At 41.6% G+C, this 14,364-nt stretch overlaps 1 protein-coding gene across 8 annotated transcripts in view; it reads left to right on the forward strand.

The window, feature by feature from the left end:
• The window catches only part of mgat5 (alpha-1,6-mannosylglycoprotein 6-beta-N-acetylglucosaminyltransferase), a 160,072-nt gene that overhangs the window by 19,064 nt on the left and 126,644 nt on the right, over window positions 1–14,364 (forward strand). The window contains exon 1 of one of the 8 annotated variants that reach the window (XM_043694043.2): window positions 143–273. The exons of the other annotated variants lie outside the window; for them this stretch is intronic. The gene's annotated coding sequence lies outside the window, so the exon portion shown is untranslated. Of the gene's footprint in view, window positions 1–142; window positions 274–14,364 lie in introns of those variants that run through there. 8 annotated transcript variants of the gene reach the window in all.

A 14,364-nucleotide genomic window follows, 5' to 3' on the forward strand; every position in this document is an offset into this window, starting at 1 on the left:
TTGAAGGGAAAATATTAGCAAGGACAGATATGGACCCAATACTGGTGGGGACTGGAAACTTAATACTGGAGAACAGAAGATAACATCAAAACTAAAGTTTCTTGTATCATCTTTCTTTTAAGAATTGCAGAAAGCTGGAAACACTGGGCATCCAAGCAATATCTAGTGTTAATAGAGAATTGAAAAAATAACTGGATTGATGTTTGATATTCGCAGACCAGATGAGTTTCATCCTAGAATGTTGAAGGAAGTATCAAGAGAGTGGATGCACAGGTGATATCCTTCATTATTCTGTAAAATCTAGAAAGATTCCTACTGACTGAAAAGTACTAAATGTAATCCTATTTGAGGGAGGGGGGAGAACTACAGATCTTTACATTGCTAACAGTAGTGGGGCAAATGCTAGAATCAACAGTTAATGCTTGTGATAACTAGGCATTAGGGAAAAAATGGCAAAATTGGGTGGAGTCAGCGTGGACTTCTGGAAGGCCAGTAGTGATGAATAAATGAGTTAGAATTTTTTGGAGATGTTACTTGTAGCACAGACAAAAGAACTGGTGGATTCAGTGCTTTTGGGTTTTGGGAATGCTTTTGTTAAAGGCCCCATGTAGGAGCTTATTAAATAAAATTGGAGCACATGGGATTGGTTAATGGTTAACATCAATATTTCTGTAGCCCTGGTGATTTCATTTCTTTTTAAAACTCGACAAGAAAGTTGAGGGGACTAATGGAAATTTATTTACTTTGGGAGGTTTTTACAAGTGAACATACAACTTAATGATACATAACTGTTTATGTTTGCTCGCTGAGCTGGTAGATTTGGTCTCCGGCGTTTCGTCACCATGCTAGGTAACATCAGTGAGCATCTGAAGTGCTGGTGTTCTGTCCCGAAGCTGTTTGTGTCTTGGTCTGTTGTAGTGGGTCACTTCCAGTTCTTTTTCTGAGAGATTGGTAAATGGGGTCCAAATTGATGTCTGTTAATGGCTTTCCAATTTGAATGCCAGGCATCTCAAAATTCCCATGCATGTCTTTATTTAGCCTGTCCCAACATGGATGAATTGTCCCAGTCGAACTGGTGTCCCTCTTCATCTGTATGTATGGATACTAGTGATAGTTGGTTATGTCTTTTGGTGGCTAGTTGGGGTCCTGTATCCTGGTGGCTAGTTTCCTGCTTATCTGTCCAGTGTAATATTGCTTGCAGTCCTTGCAGGGTATTCTGTATATCACATTCGTTCTGCTGTTTGTTGGTATAGGGTCCTTGAAATTCATCAGCAGCTGTATCGGTGTGGTGGTAGATTTGTGGGCTACTATGATGCCTAGGGACAGGAGTAGTCTGGTTGTCATCTCAGATGTCTTTAATGTGTGGTAGAATGGCTAGAGTCTCTGGGCATGTTGCTTTCTTGTTTCGATCTGTTGTGTAGAAATTGGTAGACTGCGCTTACTGAGTACCTGTTATTCCTGAATATATTGTATAGGTGTTTTTCCTCGACTTCTTGTACTTCCTGGGTGCTGCAGTGTGTTGTGGCTCGTTTAAGTAATGTCCTGATGCAGCTCTGTTTGTCAGTGTGTTAGGATGATTGCTCCTGTAGTTGACTATCTGGTCAGTGTGTGTGGCTTTCTTGTAGATGCTGGTCTCCAGTTGTCCATTGGCTTTTCATTCTACTGTGATGTTGAGGAAGGGGAGTTTGGTGTTCTCTCCCCCTTTGGTGAACTTTATACCAGTAAGGATGTTTGTGTGTTTCTTTCTTATTAATGTTTCGTGATGACAACGGTGTCATCCACATAGCGGACCCAAAGCTGTTCGTTCTAACCTCTGCATAACTGCTTTTGCTAAGAACCTTGATATGTGATCTCATAGGTGTGCCATTGATTTGTTTGTAAATCTTGTCGTTGAAAGTGAAGTGAGTTGTGAGGCACGGATCTACTAGTTTGAGGATGCTGTCCTTGCTGATGGAGTTCGTGCTGTCAGGTGTTTGTGTCCTTGGCTCATCTAGCAGTGAGGCCAGTGTTCCTTTTGAATAGGGTGATGTTTATTGATGTGAATAGGGCTGTCGCATTGAAGGAAATCGTTACCATGTTGTCCTCTACCTTGGTGTCTCTGTTAAGGAATTCCTGGATGGAGTGGCTTGAGTCTTCCACAGCCCAGAGGATTCAACATTGAGTTCTCCAACTTCAAATAACCTCTCTTTTCAGCCCTTCCCTCTCCTTTCCATTCCTCTGACTGACACTTTCTTCCAACTACCAACCGGATTCATTTCTCGCATTGACCAACCAGGTCATACCCTCTACCTGTGTTGAACTATCCCTACCTCTCCAACCTGCCCCTCTCCTCAACCAAAATCCTCACCCAGCTCCTCCGTTATCTGCAGCTCCCCTTACACCCATCCGCAGTGCTGAAGAAGAGTTACACCTGAAATGTTGACTTCTCCACCTGATGCTGCCTAGCTTGCTGTGTTCAGGCTGTGAATAGATTAGAACACAGATGGGGTAACTATGGTGAATTACTAAGTGACTTAAAAAGTAGCATGCAGATACAATTCACTAGGAATGCATCCAGTATGTTGACATTTGTTTGAAGTTGATTTGATTACTATAAAAATGTCCTTCTGTTTGTTTAAAAAAATCCTTGATATAGTTGCACTTCAAGTTCAAAGTTTGTGAGAAGATTTGTAGCTCGGGTGCTCGTTGTCGTGGTTCTGTTCGGCGAGCTGGGAATTTGTGTTGCAGACGTTTCGTCCCCTATCTAGGTGACATCCTCAGTGCTTGGGAGCCTCCTGTGAAGCGCTTCTGTGTTGTTTCCTCCAGCATTTATAGTGGACTTCAATGCACTTCAAGTATTGTGAAAATTACAGTCGAGGGGAAAGTGGTAGATGTGGTGTATATGGATTTTAGTAAGTCATTTGATAAGGTTCCCCATGGTAGACTACTGCAAAAAATACGGAGGTATGGCATTGAGGGTGAGTTGGAGGTTTGGATTAGGAGTTGGCTGGCTGGAAGAAGACAGAGGGTAGTAGTTGATGGCAAAGGTTCATCTTGGAGTGCTGTCACTAGCGGTGTTCCGCAAGGATCTGTTTTGGGACCATTGCTGTTTGTCATTTTTATAAATGACCTGGAGGAGGGGTTAGAAGGTTGGGTGAGCAAGTTTGCGGATGATACGAAAGTCGGAGGAGTTGTAGACAGTGAGGAAGGATGTGGCAGGTTACAGCGGTATATAGATAAGCTGCAGAACTGGGCAGAAAGGTGGCAAATGGAGTTCAATGTAGCTAAGTGTGAGGTGATTCACTTTGGTAAGAGTAATAAAAAGATGGGGTACAGGGCTAATGGACGGATACTTGGTAGTGTGGATGAGCAGAGGGATCTTGGTGTCCATGTACACAGATCTTTGAAAGTTGCCACCCAGGTAAATAGTGCGGTGAAGAAGGCATATGGCGTACTGGCTTTTATTGGTAGAGGAATTGAGTTCCGGAGCCCTGAGGTCATGTTGCAGTTGTATAAGACTCTGGTGTGGCCGCATCTGGAGTATTGTGTGCAGTTTTGGTCGCCATACTATAGGAAGGATGTGGAGGCACTGGAACGGGTGCAGAGGAGGTTTACCAGGATGTTGCCTGGTATGGTAGAAAGATCGTATGAGGAAAGGCTGAGGCACTTGGGGTTGTTTTCATTGGAGAAAAGAAGGTTTAGGGGTGACTTGATAGAGGTGTACAAGATGATTAGGGGTTTAGATAGGGTCGACAGTGAGAATCTTTTTCCACGTATGGAGTCAGCTATTACAAGGGGGCATAGCTTTAAATTAAGGGGGGGGTAGGTATAGGACAGATGTTAGGGGTAGGTTCTTTACTCAGCGAGTCGTGAGTTCATGGAATGCCCTGCCAGTAGCAGTGGTGGACTCTCCCTCATTATGGACATTTAAGCGGGCATTGGATAGGCATATGGAGGATAGTGGGCTAATGTAGGTTAGGTGGGCTTGGATCGGCGCAACATCGAGGGCCGAAGGGCCTGTACTGCGCTGTATTCTTCTATGTTCTATGTTCCACCAAATATTTTGTGAGGCACATCTGATACTGGGCATGACTGTCTTTATTTGGGTGAATGCTGTCTGTAGATTAAAATTTGGTCAGCCATGACCTTGTTGAATAGTAGAGTAGCTTGAAGGGCATACTCTTATTCCTGGTTTGTATGTGGAGTCAAAGTAAGCACTTTAAATCACAGGTGAAAGGAATGGCTAATTTTTCATGTGTCCCCATAAATTGCTGTCTCTTTCTCTAACTTTTAGCTCAATGTTTTTGCAAATTATTTATCTCCATATTAACTCACCTGCTTTATAAATCAAACACCTCATAGAATAAGATAGTTAACCCACTGACATCTACTTGAAGTAGTAGATTTGAGACAACGTGACAATTTGTTCTATCACATCTGATTCCTGAAATCGCCTGTGGAATTCCTCTCCTAACCTTTCTGGTTGAAACCATTTTTTTGTCTTTGATTTTCTTCTAGTATCTTCTGTAGAGTCGAAGTGAAATTGTGGATCACAGGCGTAATGTCAATTTTAATACATTCATGACACTGATCGCATGTTAATTTTTTATCCTTTATCCTGCAGTTCAAAGTTCAGCTTGTACAGTTTTGTCTTGTCTCCTAAGGAGCCTGAAGCCAAGTAATTGCACATTGTCTGACACCTTACTGCACATGTTTTTTGATTTTTAAGAAAAATTACCATTTCAGGTGTCAGATCGGGATCTCTTTGTAAGCCCTTCTCTTGACTTGTCCACTTCAGATCAGTTTGGAGGGTTAGCTTAGTTCATTGAGTAATTTAAATGCGCTATGTGAAGGGCTCTTACTCAAATCAGCTTTACAATCTTAACTTTGATTACATGAGGAAAGTCCATAACTCTGCCAGAGTGGAAATAAGAACCATTTCTGCAAATTGCAATAGAGGCCTTGTTAGTGCCAACTGTGTCTGATATATCATCAATTGTGATGGAAAGCAGTTTCTTGATTTGGAATGTTTTCCTCAAACTTGTATTTCTTAAATTTGTTGTAGATTTCCTCTCATCTTCACTTTTTTAATGGCAAAATTGTGAAAAAAGTTCTCCTTCAGTTATGCCTCTAAGGGGAAAAAGAACTCACCAAACCAATCTGCTAGGCTGTCAGTCATGTGGATTTGTAAAATCAAGCTGCAATGAAAAACATTCGCATTTCCTCAGATCTTGTTGCTGAAAGACATCGTCAGACAAAGATTTCATTTGTCTTGCTACTGCAAAGCACTAGTTGACATGCTCTGGATCACGTTACTACTTTGTTCTTAAAATCTTTTGGATAAAGCACTGCTGACCTCAATCATTACTTTAATTATTTCTTGAATAATTTCTTGTTCTTGCACAAATTGGCAAATGAGAGATGATGCTTCAGTGCAGGCCCTGGCTTTTGCTGCTGGTTTAGAAAAAATGATTCTTGAACCTTTAAAAGGGCCTTCAGCTCATGCATGTTTTCTCTAAAGTGTGCTTTTCAAGAGAAAATTATCCTTCAATTTACAATGCATCACTCTGCAGTGTCCTTCCAAATTCTCTTTTTTTACTTATTTATGTACCTTAGTGACATTTAAGGTTAAAACTCTTAGCAGTTGTGAAAAGAAGCTCCCTTTCGACATGGAAGTTGTTTTTTTTGTTTTTTTTAATATGGTCTGAGTTCGTCACTCATTATTGCTTCACCTTGTAGTTTGTGACGGTCATACTGCAAGTCGGCCTGTGGATCCTTGCTACTGGAACATCCAAAATGTTGCGACTGCCTTCAAGTGTTTGCAATTTGTTTCCAGAGCCCTTGGTTGGCTTGTATTGCTTGAATATTGAATACAGGGCAGCAACAAACCCTGTGTTTTTTTTCTTTGGTCCTGCACTGACCTATTAGCTAAGCAGCTGAAAGGGGAAGAAAAACTGCAAAGAAACAGTGCAAGCTGGATACTGTTGCAGAGAGTCTGCATGGACATAAGCTGAATAGCTTCCTCTGTTTCTATAACTAATATACTGACTTCACACATCACTTCCTAGGATATTTCTTATTTGTTTCCATGGCTACCAAAAAAAACTTGCATTTTCTGCAATAATGGTCCATCTGGACCAAACTAAAAAACAATACAAGCCAGCAAAGTCTATTGAGTATGCACTTTTCACAATCTTGCAGCTTCCAGAAATGGAAGTTAAGCAGTGGTATAAAGGTTAGATAACGAGATTAACAGTCACGTTCGCAGGCAGTGAGAAATTCTGCAACTGACCAATCAATTGTGACCTACATGTTAAAGGCCAAATGTGTAAATGGTACACATTGCTGCCACTGTCAGTTGTGGAGAGAACTAATGTTCAAAGTGTTTGCTGGGGTACGAATCAAATAGGCTGCTTTATCCTGGGTGGTGTTGAACTGCTGGAGTGTTTTGTTTTGGAGCTGAAGTCATTCAGGCAAGCTGAAAGAATTTCATTGCATTTCTGAATTTTACCTTGAAGTGGTGAACAGATTTGAGGAGCTAGAATGCTCCATATAGGTGGGTTGCTCACTACAGAATTTGCACAAACTTGGTTTAGTCACTTTTTTGTAAGGATGCCCTGTTCAGTTTCTGGTCAAAGGGTGCCCTGTTGTTGATAGTGAATGTTTGAGTGATGGCAATGCTATTGAATATTGTTATGACACAGAGACAGACAGAATTAAATCTGCCTGCCTGCCTCTGTTTGCAAAGGAGTAAAACTAAAGCTTTTAAAGTTCCAGAAAGTTGACCTTCTGGGTTTCTAATTAGACTTTTGAGTAACCATTCTCGAACTCTGAATAATCAATTCTAGACACTGAATTTTTGGCTTAAGCAAAATAATTTATTAATAATAAGTAACTTAAGCAGAGCAAAATTAAACAATAAAGTAAATATTGCTTTCATCCCCAAGTGCGCACAAGACAGACAAAATTCAAGAATAAATAAAATGCTAATAATAAAACTAGCTAGATTACTTAAGTCTTCATGTTGCGAGTGTGGTGCTGCAAAAGCACAGCCAGTCAGGCAGCATGCGAGGAGCAGGCCCATCAATGTTTCGGGCAAAAGCCCTTCATCGGATTCTAGTACCACACTCTCAACTCCAGCATCTGCAGTCCTCACTTTCACCAAGTTTTCATGGTGTCATTCTGTGGCTGGGTGGTAGGACCGGTTGGACCTGGTTGCATTGGAAGCATTTTGAAGTTTGCTGTGTAACATCAAATTTAAATGCATAGATAACTGTCACTTTTTAGTGTTGTGACACTGCAACCTGTATAGGCACTGTGCCACCTAGTGGTGAAGATTGCAAATGCAACCTACCTCTTAACTCTTAAGTCCCATTTTGTGAGGACTCTGAACTAGTACAAAGTCTGGTCTAACAGCATCTCCAAAAATTATTCATCTTATTCCTGAGTACAGAGGTGGTCGTTCGGCCCATTGAATCTACACTGACCTGTCTGCACTTAATTCCAATTTCCAGTACTTGACACACAGCCTTGAATGGTGTGACATTTCAAGCACTTAGCCACATAGGGAAGATTTGTGAGGTGTCCTGCTTCTACTGCCCTCCAAGACTCTGCATTCCAGATTCCCACCACCATCTGGCTGAAAACAATATTTCTTCCAAACCCTTCTAAACCTCCTGCTCTTTACCTCTATCAGTATGCCATGTGGGACCTTGCACAAGGTTTTGATGACTTTCATATAAACTATCTTTATCTACACACCTGATCACGAACCATCAAAATTCAATCAAAATGTTAGGCATGACATGTGTCTGTCTATGCAAACTATTTTTCATCAAACTTTCCCTCTTTGAGTGAAGATTAATTCTGTCCTTCAGAACTTTCTCCAGTAGTTTCACTTAAACCTTTCCATTGCCATATGCCTTTTCCTTTTTAAGGCACTCCTTAAATCTACTTCATGACCAAGTTTTTGATCACCTGTCCAAATATTGTGCGTGTCTTGGTGTCAAAATTTACCTGAGAATATTCCCGTGAACTCTTTGTTTTTGAAATTTTGCTGTATAAATACAAATTATGGCTGCAACTGTATTGTACGTTTGTATGGTTATCACAATTTAACTTCTGCCAAAGTGCAAACCTTGAAAACTAATTGATATGTTTGATTAGCCTGTTGCGACATTATTTCCGAGTGCTGCAATTAATTCTGGTATGGATTGTGGTATAGATTGATCAAACAAATCTAGTTGGGTTGTATCCTTGTTATCCGGAATTGCTACACTTTGTTTCACTTTGGTATCCAGCCATTCATTGCCCGAGTGCTTAACCATTGGATGCAGTTCCATGTTTTGAAGTGGTTATCCATCCATCTACTCTGCACGCTTCTAACAAACCTGCATCTTTGCCTTGTGGTGGCATAGCTAAATTTATAGATAGTACATTCAATTGTTCCTGTCCTTTTGTAGCTAGTCCACCAGTGCACTTCTCTTGCATCTGATGCTTTTTCTCTAAGGGGGTTTTAAATTAACAGAAACTGGTACAATCTGACAAATCCCTTCTGACTTGGCCTATTTCATCTCTGCCTTTCATTATATATTTGTAGGATTTGTTTTTCTCTAATATTTTCATCTTGTTTCCTTTCAACAATGCTTCCACCAACTACACTACTTTTGAAGTGTAGTCCATGTGGTGTAGGAAACTCAAGTCCATTTGGCGCACACTAAACTCTGTGATGTGATAAGTTTTTTTTTGTTTTTGTGATATGAGTTTTTAGTAAATATTGACGAGGGCATTAGAGATATTTTTTTTTTTAGGGGGGTGGCATGGCAGGGGGACAAAAGCAAGATCTCTCATCGACCCAAACTGACATGGGATTTTGGTTTCATCTTCATTGCAGCTGAAAGATAGCACCTGTGACTGTACAGCACACAGCACTGCACTGAAATGATCTTTCTGAAGATCTAGACTGCAACTTGAACTCAGTCCAGTGCTGAGGGTGCCGTCAACTGAGTCACAGCTGACACATGCAGGCATGGAAATTAACGAGATGACGAGACAATTCTGATTAGCTTGCTGAATGTAATTTTCTCTTAGTCATAGAGATGTTCATCATGGAAACAGACCCTTCGGTCCAACTGATCCATGCTGACCAGATATCCCAACCCAATCTAATCCCACCCGCCAGCCATCAGCCCATATCCCTCCAAACCCTTCCTATTCATATATCCATTCAAATGCCTCTTAAATGTTGCAATTGTACCAGCCTCTACCACTTCCTCTAGCAGCTCATTCTATACACGTACCACCCTCTGCGTGGAAAAAGTTGCCCCTTAGGTCTCTTTTATATCTTTCCCCTCTTCCCCCTAAACTTATGCCCTCTAATTCTGGACTCCCCGACCCCAGGAAAAGACTTTGTCTATTTATCCAATCCATGTCTCTCATAATTTTGTAAGCATCTATAAGGTCACCCCTCAGCCTCTGACGTTCCAGGGGAAACAGCCCCAGCCTGTTCAGCCTCTCCCTATATCTCAAATCCTCCAATCCTGGCAACATCCTTTTAAATCTTCTCTGAACTCTTTCAAGTTTCACAACATCTTTCCGAAAGGATGGGGACCAGAAATGCACGCATTATTCCAACAGTGGCCTAACCAATGTCCTGTACAGCCGCAACATGACCTCCCAACTGCTGTAGTCAGTACTCTGACCAATAAAGGAAAGCATACCAAATGCCGTCTTCAATATCCTATCTCCCTGCAACTCCGTTTTCAAGGTCCAAGGACTCCAAGGTCTCTTTGGTCAGCAATACTCCCTCGGACCTTACCATTAAGTGTATAAGTCCTGCTAAGATTTGCTTTCCCAAAATGCAGCACCTCGCATTTATCTGAATTAAACTCCATCTGCCACTTCTCAGCCCATTGGCCCATCTTGTCCAGATCCTGTTGTAATCTGAGGTAACCCTGTTTGCTGTCCACTACACCTCCAATTTTGGTGTCATCTGCAAACTTACTAACTATACCTCTTATGCTTGCATCCAAATCATTTATGTGAATGACAAAAAGTAGAGGACTCAGCACCGATCCTTGTGGCACTCCACTGGTCACAGGCCTCCAGTCTGAAAAACACTGCTACCACCCTCTGTCTTCTACCTTTGAGCCAGTTCTGTATCCAAGTGGCTAGTTGTCCCTGTATTCCTTGAGACCTAACCTTGCTAATCAGTCTCCCATGAGGAACCTTATCAAACACCTTGCAGAAGTCCATATAGATCACATCTACTGCTGCCCTCATCAATCCTCTTTGCTACCTCAAAAAAACTCAATCAAGTTGGTGAGACATGATTTCCCACACACAAAGCCCTGTTGACTATCCCTAATCAGTCCTTGCCTTTCCAAATACATGTACACCCTGTTCCTCAGGATTCCCTCCAACAATTTGCCCACCGCTGAGGTCAGGCTCACCGGTCTATAGTTCCCTGGCTTGTCCTTACCGCTGCCCTTAAACCAAGACACCATGTTTGCCAACCTACACTCTTCCAGCATCTCACCTACGACCACCGATGATATAAGTATCTCAGCAAGAGGCCCAGCAATCACTTCTGTAGCTTCCCACAGAGTTCTCGGGTGCACCTGATCAGGTCCTGGGGATTTATCCACCTTTACCCGTTTCAAGACATCCAGCACTTCCTCCTCTAATCTGGCATTTTGCAAGATGTCACCATCTATTTCTCTACAGTCTATATCTTATCCCTTTGCACAGTAAATACTGATGCAAAATACTCATTTAGTATCTCCTCCATTTTCTGCAGCTCTACACAAAGGCTGCCTTGCTGATGTTTGAGGGGCCCTATTCTCTCCCTAGTTACCCTTTTGTCCTTAATATATTTGTAAAAACCCTTTGGATTCTCCTTAATTCTATTTGCCAAAGCTATCTCATATCCCCTTTTGCCCTCCTGATTTCCCTCTTAAGTATACTCCTACTTCCTTTCTACTCTTCTAAGGATTCACTTGATCTATCCTGTCTATACCTGACATATGCTTCCTTCTTAACCAAACCCTCAATTTCTTTAGTCATCCAGCATTCGCTATATCTACCAGCCTTTCCTTTCACCCAATATACTTTCTCTGGTTTCTCGTTATCTCATTTCTGAAGGCTTCCGATTTTCCAGCCGTCCCTTTACCTGCGAACATCTGCCTCCAATCAGCTTTCAAAAGTTCTTGCCTAATACCGTCAAAATTGGCCTTTCTCCAATTTAGAACTTCAACTTTTAGATCTGGTCTATTCTTTTCCACCACTATTTTAAAACAAATAGAATTATGGTCGCTGGCCCCAAAGTGCTCTCCCACTGACACCTCAGTCGCCTGCCCTGCCTTATCTCCCAAGAGTAGGTCAAGGTTTGCACCTTCTCCAATAGGTACACCCACCTAGTGAATCAGAAAATTGTCTTTAACGCACTTAACAAATTCCTCTCCATTTAAATCTTTATTACTATGGCAGTCCCCAGTCTATGTTTGGAAAGTTTAAAATCCCCTACCATAACCACCCTATTATTCTTAGATAGCTCAGATCTTCTTACAAGTTTGTTTCTCAATTTCCCTCTGACTATTAGGGGATCGATAACACAATCCCAATAAGGTGATCATCCCTTTCTTATTTCTCAGTTCCCCCCAAATAACTCCTTGGATGTATTCCCAAGAATATCCTCCCTCAATGCTATCCCTTATCAAAAATGCCACATCCCTTCCTCTCTTGTCTCCCTTTTCTATCCTTCCTGTCCCATTTGTATCCTGGAAGATGAAGCTGCCAGTCCTGCCCATCCCTGAGCCATGTTTCTGTAATTGCTATGATATCCCAGTCCCATGTTCCTAACCATGCCCTGAGTTCATCTGCCTTCCCTGTTAGGCCCCTTGCATTGAAATAAATGCAACTTAATTTTTTGGTCCTACCTTGTCCCTGACTGTTTGACTCACTTCTGTTCTCAACTGTACTAGTCTCAGATTGATCTCTTTCCTCACGATCTCCCTGGGTTCCACTCCCCCACCTTACTAGTTTAAATCCTCCCGAGCAGATCTAACAAATTTCCCTACCAGTATATTATTCCCTTCCAATTTAGGTGCAATCTGTCCTTCTTGTACAGGTCACTTCTACCCCAAAAGAGATTCCAATGATCCAAAAGTATGGATCCTTCTCCCATACACCAGCTCCTCAGCCATGCATTCATCTGGTCTATCCTCCTATTCCTGTCCTCACTTAGCTCGTAGCACTGGGAGTAATCCAGATATTACTACCCTTGAGGACCACCTCTTTTTTTAAATTTATGCCTAACTCTCTGTAATCTCCCTTCAGAATCTCGATCTTTTCCCTTCCTATATCGTTGGTTCCAATGTGGACAATGATCTCTTGCTGGCTTCTCTTCCCCTGTGAGAACATTCTGCACCCTCTGAGACATCCTGAAGTTAGTCTGCAGTAAACCTTTGCTTTCACTGTGACTTTTCTAAAATCAGATTTCAGCTGTCTATTTCTCCCAGCTAAACTCAAAAGTCTTGACTTATGAATTCATCCTTAGTTCTTCATGTCATTGGCCAGACAAGCAATGCTTTAAGTTTTCAGCTGTCATTGTGGGAGGAGTCCATAGCAGTTCACTCCTGATCTCAAGTGATTTAGGCCTGTAGAAAATGTCATGTGAGCATTTGAGTAGCTTCAGCTAACTTTTTTTGTCTTGAACTGGTGTGGTATATGGGAAAATGACATTCCAGCAATCAATTTGATGGATGTTCTCTAGGTCTGCCTTTTTAAAAATCATTTTAGTCTTTCAAAAGCTGGTTAAAGTATTTCTTTTATGTTTTCAATCCTCCTTTCATGACAATTTTCCCTCCATTGTCTCCACAATGTTTAGAAACATTATCCTTTCTAAAAAGCAATATTGAAATGAGTAGAGAGGGTAGAGAGAGATAAGCTTTCTCCCCCCACCAGAGTGAAGGAGTCAATAACGGGAGGTCAAGGTTTCGAGGTAAGAGGTGAAAGGTTTAAAGGGGAATACACAGGACAAGTAGTTTACACAGGGTAGAGGGTGTCTGGAACGCATTGCCAGCAGAGGTGGTAGAGGCAGGCACGGTAGATTCATTTAAGAAGCGTCTGGACAGATGCAGGAGTAGATGAGGAGCAGAGAGATACAGATGCTTAGGAATTGGGCAACAGATTTAGACAGTAGATTTGGATTGGCTCAGGCTTGCAGGGCCAAAGGGCCTGTTCCTGGGTTGTAAATTTTCTTTGTTCTTTGCTTAACTGATTGTGATTAAATGCTGAACTTTTGTTTCAAATTTGTCAACTGCCTTGAACAAAAGCAACTATAAGTACTCATTTCAATATTGCTTTATTGATTTTGTAAACCTCAATCAGGTTCCCCGCCAATCATCATTTTTCTAATGAAAACAAACCTAACCTACTCCAACCTCCCTTCATAGCTGGCACCTTCCATGCCAAGCAACATCCTCATAAACCTTCTCTGCACCCTTTCCTAAACATCCACATCCTTTTGGTAATGTGGTGACCAGGACTGTACACAGTAATCTAAATGCGGCTGAACCAATATGTTGTTCAATTTTGACATGACTTGCCAGTTCTTATACTCAATACCCCGTCCAATGAAGGCAAGCATACTATATGCCTTCTTGACTGCTCTATCCACCTGTGCAGCAACCTTCAGGGTACAATGGACCTGCACTCCCAGATCTCTCTGCCCATCAACTTTTCCCAAGGCTGTTCCTTTTACTGTATAATTCGCTCTAGAATTAGATTTGCCTAAATACATCACCTCACATTTGTCTGGATTGAGCTCCATCTGCCACTTATCCATCCAACTCTCTAGTCTATTTATATTCTCCTGTATTCTTTGACAGTCCCTTATGCTTTCTGCTACTCCAGCAAACTGTGTTATCTGCAAACTTGCTGATCATACCAACAGTGCCCTCTTCCAGATCATTTATGTATATCACAAACAACAGGGCCCCAGCACTGATCCCTGTGGAACACCTTTCATCTTTCTCCATTTCGAGAAACTCCCTTCAACTACTACTCTCTGTCTCCTATTGCTCAACCAGTTCTTTATCCACCTAGCTCGAGCATCCTCCACACCATGTGACTTCACTTTCTCTTAGTTTATCATGGGGAACCTTATCAAACACCTTACTAAAGTACATGTATATGACATCAACAGCCCTTCCTTCATCTAACAACTTGGTCATTTCCTCAAAGAACTCTATTAAATTGGTAAGGCTTAATCTCCCCCGCACAAAACCATGTTGTCTATCACTGATAAGCCCATTCTTTTTTAAATATAAATACATCTCATCCCTTAGTATCTTCTCCAGCAATTATCCCACCACTGACATCAGG

Source organism: Chiloscyllium plagiosum, unplaced genomic scaffold, assembly GCF_037043375.1.
Source record: "Chiloscyllium plagiosum isolate Xiang-an unplaced genomic scaffold, Cpla_swu_hap1 HiC_scaffold_7, whole genome shotgun sequence".
Lineage (NCBI taxonomy): Eukaryota > Metazoa > Chordata > Chondrichthyes > Orectolobiformes > Hemiscylliidae > Chiloscyllium > Chiloscyllium plagiosum.